At 42.2% G+C, this 11,436-nt stretch overlaps 1 protein-coding gene across 1 annotated transcript in view; it reads right to left on the minus strand.

Moving 5' to 3' along the window:
- The window catches only part of TBXA2R (thromboxane A2 receptor), a 226,653-nt gene extending 221,798 nt beyond the window's left edge, over positions 1 to 4,855 (minus strand). Inside the window, exon 1 of the mRNA XM_069740437.1 lies at positions 4,749 to 4,855. The gene's annotated coding sequence lies outside the window, so the exon portion shown is untranslated. The remainder of the gene's footprint in view (positions 1 to 4,748) is intronic.
- Positions 4,856 to 11,436: the final 6,581 nt, after the last annotated feature.

Raw genomic sequence — 11,436 nt, forward strand, 5'->3', positions numbered from 1 at the left:
ATGGATATTGCCCCCCCTCCCCGGCTAAAAACATCAGTTCTCAGCTACCCTAGAAAAGGCATATCTCTAACATGTGCCAATTCTGGCAGTTAGCCTCTTGGCCTCGCTCTTCCCACTTGCCCTGTAGCAGTGGAAAGTGGGGTGATAGTTCGGGGGGGGGGGGTTGATGTCACCTTTGTATTGTCAGGTGACATAAAGCCCTGAGGTTAGTAATGGAGAAGCATCAATAAGGAGCCCCCATTACTAACCCCATAGTCACATTGTAAGAAAACAGAAACACCCAGAAAAAAACCTTTAATTGAAAGAAAGACACAGACTCCTGTAATATTCTTAATTAGACCATACTTACTACCTTGCCCAGTCCCTCGATGCCCTAGTCATCTGCAAAAGAGGTAAAAAAACAAACAACAATACACCTCACTTTTCCGCAGAGATGCTTTTAATCCATTTGTCCGATGACGGGTCCAGCTCTGCTACATCTGGATGGCAGGCTGCATGATGCGACCATGCAGCCTGCGACCCAGCAGACACACTGAACACTGTGTACTCAGTGTCTCTCTGTGAACTCATATTACCTATCTGATGGCACCGCGAGTGTGAGAAAGTTCTCTTGCTCACGGTGCAGTCTGACAGGTCCTGCGAGTTCACGGCCAATGAACTCACTTCACCATGGCACTAGCGCTGACATCAGAAAACCAATGGGGTCTTTCAAAAGTTTTCCTGCAAAAAGCCCTCACATGGCCATTTTGTCTAAAAAATAAAAAAGTTATGGCTGTGGAAAGAAGGGCAGCAAAAAATGAAAATGCAAAACTCAAAATACCCTAGTCGTTAAGGGGTTAAGGTTCGCATAGCTGGGGCAGCTTGTGCCAAGGGCAACTCTGGCTGCACCTTTGCTGGTTTGGTGCCACACAGCGCATTAATTACTAGAGCATGTGTAACAAGGGCGATACTGTCCACGGCTGTCCCCACAATGGCCACGGTAGCCGAGATCAAGCAAGCAGTCCACACACTGGAATCTGGACGCTTAGGGTATGTGCACATGTTGCGGATTTGGCTGCGGATCCGCAGCAGATTTGACGCTGCAGATTCGCAGCAGTTTTCCATGCATTGTACAGTACCATGGAAATGTATGGAAAACAAAGTCCGCAGTGCACATGCTGCGGAAAAAAAGTGCGGAAACGCTACAGTTTATTTTCCGCAGCATGTCAATTCTTTGTGCGGATTCCACAGCATTTTACACCTGCTCTATAATTGGAAGCGGCAGGTGTAAAAACGCATGTGAAAATCGCACAAAAACTGCGGTAAATCCACAGGTAATCTGCAGGTAAAATGCAGGGCATTTTACCTGCAGATTTTTCAGAATCTGTGCAGAAAAATCCGCACGCGAATCTGCAATGTGTGCACATACCCTTAAAGTCCCTTCAGCGAGGGGCCCTCGCAGAGTCCTAGGGCCCGTATTACAGTCCTTAAATCCATAGTGCTTAGGTCATTTTGAGCCTGGGGCAACAGATCTCGCCCTCCTAGGAGTCTGGCAATGCCCCGGCTGTTACTATACATCTACTCACGGCTAACATGCCCGAATTACTGACTGGGGACAGCAGCTTCCTAGATTACTGTTCCCTCTCTGCTGCTGGCTCAACCCATATCTTTAACCTATTACTATCCCTATCTCTAAGTACAGGCTTAGCAGGCACAGAGCAAATCACATACGTTACATACTACAACATAGGGGTAACACAGGAATACATTACGATGTATAAATTTTGGGTGCAACATATGGCAGTACACACTTTGCAATCACAACATTACATTACAGATTTTCATAACCATATACAAGTTTTATCCAAAAAGGAGGTGATTAACCAGAGTCAGCATGGGTTTGTAACTAATAAGTCATGTCAGACTAACTTAATTTCCTTCTATGACAGAATCACTGACTGGGTGGATCAGGGAAATGCTGTAGATATAGTATATCTTGACTTCAGCAAAGCATTTGACAAAGTATGTCACACCATCCTTATTGAAAAAATGACTAAGTATGGAATCGACAAGGCAACCGTTAGATGGATCCATACCAGGCTTAGTGATCGGACCCAAAGGGTGGTCGTAAATGGCTGCACATCCAGTTGGAAGAATGTCTCAAGTGGGGTACCACAGGGTTCTGTCCTGGGCCCTGTATTGTTCAACATCTTTATCAATTATTTAGATAAAGGAATTGAGGGTACACTGATTAAATTTGCTGATGACACAAAGCTAGGAGGGATAGCTAATACTAGAGAAGAGAGAGGATTCAAAAGGATATAAATAAACTGGAGCAGTGGGTAGCAACTAACAGAATGTTTTTTAACAAGGAAAAGAAGTACTACATCTAGGCAATAAAAATGAAAAATGCAAATACAGAATGGGAGGAATGGGGCTAAGCAACAGCACATGTAAAAAAGACTTGGGTATACTAATAGATCATAAACTGAACATGAGTCAACAGTGTGAATCAGCAGCAAAAAAGGCAAATGCAATTCTTGGATGTATTAACAGAAGTATACAGTCTAGATCATGCAAAGTCATTATTGCCCTCTACTCCTCTTTGGTCAGACCTCATCTGGAATACTGTGTCCAGTTTTGGGCACCACATTTTAAAAAGACATCAACAAACTGGAGCAAGTTCAGAGAAGAGCGACCGGAATGGTGACCGGTCTGTGAACCATGTCCTATGAGGAACGGTTGCAGGATTTGGGAATGTTTAGCTTGCAAAAAAGAAGAATGAGTGGAGACTTTATAGCTGTCTGCAAATATCTCAAGGGCTGTCACATTGTAGAAGGATCATCTTTATTCTCATTTGCACAAGGAAAGACTGGAAGCAATGGGATGAAAATGAATGGGAGGAGACACAGATTAGATATTAGAAAAATTTTTTGACTGTGAGTGAACAGGCTGCCACGAGAGGTGGCGAGTTCTCCTTCAATGGAAGTCTTCAAACAGAAGCTGGACAGACATTGTCTGGGATGATTTAGTGAATCCTGCTTTGAGCAGGGGGTTGGACCAGATGACCCAGGAGGTCCCTTACAACTCTACCATTCTATGATTCTATGATTCTTTGAGGTCGCATAGGTTTCATGTGGAGGAGGGTCAGAAAAGGGATCCTGCCAACTCCTTACACATGTACAGTATTATACAAAGTGTTTTTCAATAGAGACTGTTAATAGACATATCAGGTCACATGTCTCTCAATCAGCAGTCATTTTAAGGATCAGAGCGCCATACATTATGCAAATTAAGACTTCAGTATGCATGGGGCCGATGCTTCATAGAGAAAAAAATCTGCACTGCTCATACCAGTATATTATTAGGTTACCATATGACCATCCTCCAGTCACTAATCTAATCAAGGTAATGTTACATATGCTCTGCAGGTAATTTGCTTCCACTCGGTACTCTGCTATATCTGTACATATATGGAGATATATGCATGATTTTGTTTTGCTCTCTTTGAGGTTACAATCACACAACCATAGTTTTGGTCCAAGTGCTGTCTGGGGAAAAAAATTACATCACACGGACATCTCTCTAATGTTATTCAATTGGATTGCTCAAATGACCGGTTCTGTACACAGACCACATTACTGAAAAAAAAGCAACCTGCACTAGTCCATTCCATATTTTATATACTCAAATCCATAGATGTACAAAAAATATCATTCGGATGCCATAATGATCTTCTATAAAGTATTCAACTTCTACACCTTAGACCACATTCACACATTTAGTATTTGGTCAAACCAGGAGTGGGCGATAAATCCAGAAGTGGTGACGTGTTTCTATTATATTTCTCCTCTGATTGTTCCACTCCTGGTTTTGGCTTACAAATACTGAGGTAAAATAGTTACCAAATACTGAGCGTGTGAACATGGTATATACATTGTCATTATTAACATATGAAACTGTATTTGATCTAATAACTGCTTATGTATAAAAGCAAATGCCACACAGATTACATATGGATGATTATACAGATTCAAAATCATCTAGGGTTTTTATGAATATAAGACAATTGTTTTTAAATGTTCATGTGAACTTAGCCTTATCATGACCCTTGTGGGTTTTTTTCACATTTCTATGGGCTGAAAAAATATACACTACCCTAAAAATAATTGCTGTATGTTTTTCCCAGTGACAGCTCAGTAGCACTGGAACGTTTTACCATTCTAGCAAGATTTTAGAGACATTTAACTCACGACTTCAAAAGCTAAAATGAAAATACATAAAAATACAGAAGAATAGCAAGAACCTGTCTGGATTTTCAGTAATGTTATAGAGATTCAAATTCTTTACATTGCAAATGTGATCATCAAAATAAATACTACGCCAGAGCTCTAATACTATCCATGTTCTAACATCTATTATCTGCTTATCGACCTATTTTTTTTAATCTATATTCTTCCCATGATTCCAGATTTATAATTGTTGGGTATTACCTCCTGAAGGTTCTGGCATCTTCAATTCATTCTTTTCCCTTCCACTGTATTGTCATTCATCTGTATATTTCTATTGGACCTGTAGCAAATCTCACACATAGTATTGCATGAAGTAACATTTTTCAAGCAGGAAATGCCTAAGAAATCCATAAAAGCTACAGTCCTGAAGCTGTAAACTATAACAGAACATCATCCACTATCTACACTTTCATCCAAACCAAACCAAACAGCAGAAAAGACACAAAAATATAAAGTCCTAATAGAATTTGTACTTGCCTGAGCCTCCTAACTGTAGCAGAGTTCTGTACGGCAGCCGAGGGAGTAGCCTATTGCTTAAGACAAGTCTTAGGAACATCTGTCAGATGGCCCTGCCTGTGTGAAGTGCAGACGTGGGTTTGTCCTTGCTCAGGAAGGAATTCACTTTTTCCTCTTTTTAGTTCACAAGATTTATAAAATGCAAAGACTGAAACATGGAATTTTGGTGACCTAGGAAAATACCCAAAATTATATCCCCCAAAAAACATCATGAGATCTACTTGAAATGATTGGCAAAGGAGATCAGTGAAACATTACTGTTTTTCTTTGTAACTGGCCGGTATTAAAATGAAATTTCCTAGAAACTGATGTCACCTTGATAGCTGTAAAGGGAATCTATCGAAAGGATCAACTCTCTTAATCATTTTATTCAACTTTCTATGACCTGCATTCCCATTTAGATGGCCTAGGATCATTTGTTTGCTGACGGATTCCATTTAATAGGCACATCTATGAGTAAATAACCTGATGTCCAGTGATTTACTTCCCCAGCATAGTCTGGCTCTCTAATAACTGATTCACAACTAAATCTGAGAGTAGGACCTCAGTGTGCACGAATTCTGCTATATGGACAGCTCGTAAGACAACATCAGGTTTGATGTGAGAAGCATTTCTCAAATTTGATTTTAATATGCGCCCACCAACTATATACCATGCCAACTCCTAAATAATCACAACTAGTCCATATATCCATCATCATACCCCAATAGTAACAAAAAGACGAAGCCCAAACCCCAGGGTGCAGAGTCTATAAGATAAATACTGTTTCCAAAATTAATACATACCCCAAAATAAACTTGAAATACAGCCCAAAATACTGACCTAAAATAAATTCTAAAATAACTACAGACTGTAGACCAGGTCATAGATTAATCACAGACCTCAAATTAAATACAGACCCCAGAGCTCCAAATTAAATAAAGACCTCAGTGCAAATTTCATAATACAGTTACTAGACTAGCATCCCCAGATCAACACTTGGTTGTCTAATGGTTAGATGGAGACCTGGAGAGGCGTACAAGCCACAGTGTCTTGCATCCACTGTGAAATTTGGTGGAGGATCGGTGATGATCTGGGGATGCTTCAGCAGGGCTGGAATTAGGCAGATTGTTCTTTGTGAAGGAAGTATGAATCAAGCCGCATACAAGGTTACCTTGGAAAAATAGTTGTTTCCTTCTGCTCAGGAAATGTTCCCCAACTCTGAGGACTGTTTTTTCAGGCAGGACAATGCACCATGACACACAGCTAGGTCAATCAAGTTGTGGATGAAGGACCTCCATATCAAATCCCTGTCATGGCCAGCCCAATCTCCAGACCTGAACCCTATTGAAAACCTATGGAATGTAATCAAGAGGAAGATGGATAGTCACAAGCCATCAAACAAAGAAGAACTGCTCAAATTTTTGTATCAGGAGTGGCACAAGGTCACCCAAAAGCAGTGTGAAAGACTGGTGGAAAGCATGCCAAGACGCATGAAAGCTGTGATTAAAAAGCATGGTTATTCCACAAAACATTGATTTCTGAACTCTTCCTAAGTTAAAGCATTAGTATTGTTGTTTCGAAAGGATTATAAACTTGATTTTTTTGCATTATTTGAGGTCTGCAAGCAATGCTTTTTTGTTATTTTGACCATTTCTCATTTTCAGAAAATAAATACAAAATGTATTGCTTGGAACTTCAGAGACATGTTGTCAGTAATCTATAGAATAAAAGAACAATTTACATTTTACTCAAAAATATAGCTATAAAGAGAAAAATCAGACAAACTGAACATTTTGCAGTGGTCTCTTAATTTTTGCCAGAGCTGTATATATGTATTCTATGTGTATATATCTATTCAATCTATTCTATTCTAACCTGTCAGTGTGATTTTACTGTACCAGCATATGAATTGCCGGCTTTTCAAATGTAATCAGTGTGTAAAAATCAGACAGCACTCGCATGGTCCGAGTGCTGTGTGATTTTTTTCTCGCACCCATTGACTTCTATTGCGGGATGCAATCCAATTTACGATTACAATCGCAGCATGCTGAGACATTTTTCCAGTACGGTTATGTCCAGTTCCAGTCCAGTCCAGTCGGGTCATGATCCATTCTATGTCCATTTTGCAAGCCGGCGAAAAAATCTCGCCGTACGGATGCCATACGGATGCCATACGAATGACACACAGATAATTTTTAGAGAAAAAATCCCATCATCACATTGAAAACGGTTCAGGAATAGAGTTGAGCGACTTTTACTTTTTTAGGATCGAGTCGGGTTTCTCGAAACCCGACTTTCTCAAAAGTCGGGTTGGGTGAAATCGGCCGATTATTGCGAAAAGTCGGGGGTCGGCCGAAACACGAAACCCAATGCAAGTCAATGGGGAATCAAAGTCGGCAGTGAGTGGAGGACAGGAAAACACCTACAGTGCCCATTTTAATGCCAAAAACATCAATTTGTATTTGTTAAGCTTGTCAATCTTAATTTACTTTATAATAATATTTAGGCATTGAAAACAGGGGCTCATTTGGCTAAAGTTGTGGGGGTAGGGCTGGCTCAAGATTTTCGTGGGTCCAGGAAACGCGGAATATGTCACGGCGGTGGAGCAGGAAGAGGTAAGTATTTCAACTTTGCAAGTGCTGCGATCCTGAGCAAGCAGGGGGGCCCACTAGTTGGCACTGGCACAGGGCCCCTCATAGTACGGCGGTGTGTTTGACGGCGGGCGGCGTCTCCCACTGCCAGAGACACTTTTGCGTATTATGAGGGACCCTGTGCCAGTGCCAACGAGTATGCCCCCCCACCTGATGAAGGAACCTGCACTTTCATCTGCACCTTCCTCTTTGTCCCTGTGTAAGGTGGTATTGTATGCGGGAAGGGGAACCTGACTTTCAGCATGGTCAGATTCTGGCTGTGTAGAGTGCAAGGGGAATGTAGTGGTTTGGGACAATGTACCAGCAGACTCATCTAGCAGTGGCCGGCCAATGGGCAGGATGAGGAGGAAACACAGATATAGGCCCAAATAAGAAAGTAGGATAAATCCAGTTCAAATTTGGTAACAGGACTAAACAGGCGGCATAGCTTTGTTTAGTGGAGGACAACTGTAATGAGGGGCAGACACAGTTAGTAGGCCCAAATAAGAAAGTAGGCTAAATGCAGTTCAAAATTGCTAACAGGACTAAACTGGCGGCATTGCTTTGTTCAGCGGAAGACAACTGTAATGAGGGGCAGACAGTTACTTGGCCCAAATAAGTAAGTAGGCTAAATGCAGTTCAAAATTGGTAACAGGAGTACACAGGCGGCATAGCTTTGTTCAGCGGAGGACAACTGTAAGGAGTGGCTGACACAGTTAGTAGGCCCAAATTAGAAAGTAGGCTAAAGGCAGTTCAAAATTGGTAAGAGGAGTACACAGGCGGCATTGCTTTGGTCAGCGGAGGACAACTGTAATGAGAGGCTGACACAGTTACTAGGCCCAAATAAGTAAGTAGGCTAAATGCAGTTCAAAATTGGTAACAGGAGTACACAGGCGGTATTGCCTTGGTCAGCGGAGGACAACTGTAATAAGTGGCTCAGACAGACTTAGTAGGCCTAAAATAAAAAAGTAGGCTAAATGCAGTTCACAATTGGTAACAGGAGTACACAGGCGGCATTGCTTTGTTCAGTGGAGGACAACTGTAATAAGTGGCTCAGACAGACTTAGTAGGCCTTAAATAAAAAAGTAGGCTAAATGCAGTTCACAATTGGTACACAGGCGGCATTGCTTTGTTCAGCAGTGGAGGACAACTGTTATGAGAGACTCACACAGTTACTGGGCCCAAGTAAGTAAGTAGGCTAAATGCAGTTCAAAATTGGTAATAGGAGTACACAGGCGGCATAGCTTTTTTCAGCGGAGGAGGACAACTGTTATGAGAGGCTCACACAGTCACTAGGCCCAAGTAAGTAAGTAGGCTAAATGCAGTTCAAAATTGGTAATAGGAGTACACAGGCGGCATAGCTTTGTTAAGCAGAGGAGGACAACTGTTATGAGAGGCTCACACAGTTACAAGGCCCAAGTAAGTGAGTAGGCTAAATGCAGTTCAAAATTGGTAATAGGAGTACACAGGTGGCATAGCTTTGTTCAGCGGAGGAGGACAACTGTTATGAGAGGCTCACAGAGTTACTAGGCCCAAGTAAGTAAGTAGGCTAAACGCAGTTCAAAATTGGTAATAGGAGTACACAGGCGGCATTGCTTTGCTCAGTGGAGGACAACTGTAGTAAGTGGCTGACACAGTTAGTAGGCCAAAATAATAAAGTGGGATAAATGTCAGCCAAAAAAATGTTCATAAATAAACTGGTGGCATAGCTAGGTACAGGGGTGGGCTCCTCTGCTGAGTAGCAGACGGTGGTAGTTGGTGCAAAATATTAACTGGTCTAAATGGAGGCCAGGTGTTGTGAATTCTGCTTTTGGGCTCCCTCCGGTGGTTGTAGGTGGTAATGCAGTTGTCTCTGGGCTGCAGTCCTGGACAGGTGTTTCTGCTGATTGCAGTTCTGACTGGAGTATTTAGGTTTGCAGGACTCATTAGTCCTTGCCAGTTGTCAATGTTTCTTGGGAAGTATTGGTTCTCTGTCTGGCTCTCCTGCTTAGCTGCCAATTCAGCAAAGATAAGTGTCTGTTTCTTTTTCTATTGCACATAAGCTGTGTGCTTGTTTTTTTTTTTTGATTGTATTCCTGCTGTGAGTTTAGTAGTCTCTGGAGTTGCAGATATACGTTCCACGTCTTTAGTTAGATGGAGGAATTTTTGTATAATCTGCTGTGGATATCTTTGGAAGGGTTTAAATACTGACCGCAGGGAACTCTGTCCTATCCTTTCCTATTTTAGCTAGAGCGGCCTCTTGTGCTAAATCCTGTTTTCTGACTGTGTGTGTCTTTCCTCTCCTACTAACAGCCAATATTTGTGGGGGGCTGCCTATCCTTTGGGGTTCTGCTCTGAGGCAAGATAGTATTCCTATTTCCATCTTTAGGGGTATTTAGTCCTCCAGCTGTGATGAGGTGTCTAGGTCTTGTTAGGTACACCCCACGGCTACTTCTAGTTGCGGTGTTAAGATCAGGATTTGCGGTCAGTATAGTTACCACCTACTCCAGTGTAAGTTTTCATGCTGCTCCAAGGTCACCGGATCATAACAGTACAACTGGCCAATAATGAGTTAAATGCATCTCAGAAGAAGGGAAGAAAGGTGTTGAGCCATTTTTTTTTTCTTCAGTCTGCTTTATCTTCTCTTCCCTCTTTATCTCTGGGTGGCTGAGGAGCCTTGTGCAAGCATGGATGTTCAGGAATTAGTTTCTCGTGTAGACCAGCTTGCTGCTAGGGTAAAGGGTATTTCTGATTATATTGTTCAAACTCCTGTTTTAGAGCCGAAGATTCCTACTCCTGATTTGTTTTTTGGAGACAGGTCCAAATTTTTGAGTTTTAAAAACAACTGTAAGCTATTTTTTGCTCTGAGACCTCGATCCTCTGGTGATTCCATTCAGCAGGTTAAAATCGTCATCTCCCTGCTGCGTGGCGACCTGCAGGATTGGGCATTTTCCCTAGAATCTGGGAATCTGGCTTTGCTTAATGTAGACTCCTTTTTTCAAGCTTTAGGATTATTATATGATGAACCTAATTCTGTGGATCAAGCTGAGAAGACCTTGTTGGCCCTGTCTCAGGGTCAAGAGGCAGCAGAATTGTATTGTCAGAAATTCAGAAAATGGTCTGTGTTGACTAAATGGAATAATAATGCATTGGCGGCAATTTTCAGAAAGGGTCTTTCTGAATCCGTTAAAGATGTTATGGTGGGGTTTCCCACGCCTTCCGGTCTGAGTGCTTCTATGTCTCTGGCCATTCAGATTGACCGGCCCTTACGGGAGCGCAGAACTGTGCGCGCTGTGGCGTTGTCCTTAGAGCAGATTCCTGAGCCAATGCAGTGTGATAGGATTCTGTCTAGAACGGAACGACAAGGATTCAGACGTCAGAATGGGTTATGTTATTATTGTGGCGATGCTTCTCTTGTTATTTCAGTCTGCCCTAAGCGGACAAAGAGGATCGCTAGTTCATTTACCATCAGTACTGTACAACCTAAATTTCTATTATGTGTGCCCTTGATCTGCTCATTGTCATCATTTTCTGTCATGGCGTTTGTGGATTCAGGCGCCGCCTTGAACTTAATGGACTTTGAGTTTGCCAGGCGTTGTGGTTTTCCCTTGCAGCCTTTGCAGAACCTTATTCCTTTAAGGGTCATTGATGCTGCACCCTTGGCTAAAAATAAGCCCCAGTTTTGGACACAGGTGACCATGCACATGGCGCCAGCCCATCAGGAAGATTGTCGATTTCTGGTGTTGCATAATTTGCATGATGCTATCGTGCTGTGTTTTCCGTGGTTGCAGGTACATAATCCTGTGTTGGATTGGAAATCCATGTCTGTGACTAGTTGGGGTTGTCAGGGGGTTCATAATGATGTTCCTTTGATGTCAATCTCCTCTTCTTCCTCTTCTGAAACTCCAGAGTTTTTGTCTGATTTTCAGGATGTATTCGATGAGCCCAAGTCCAGTTTCCTTCCACCGCACAGGGACTGTGATTGTGCTATTGACTTGATTCCAGGCTCTAAGTTTCCTAAGGGTCGACTTTTCAACCTGTCTGTGCCTGAACATACC

This window comes from Ranitomeya imitator, chromosome 1 (assembly GCF_032444005.1).
Source record: "Ranitomeya imitator isolate aRanImi1 chromosome 1, aRanImi1.pri, whole genome shotgun sequence".
Lineage (NCBI taxonomy): Eukaryota > Metazoa > Chordata > Amphibia > Anura > Dendrobatidae > Ranitomeya > Ranitomeya imitator.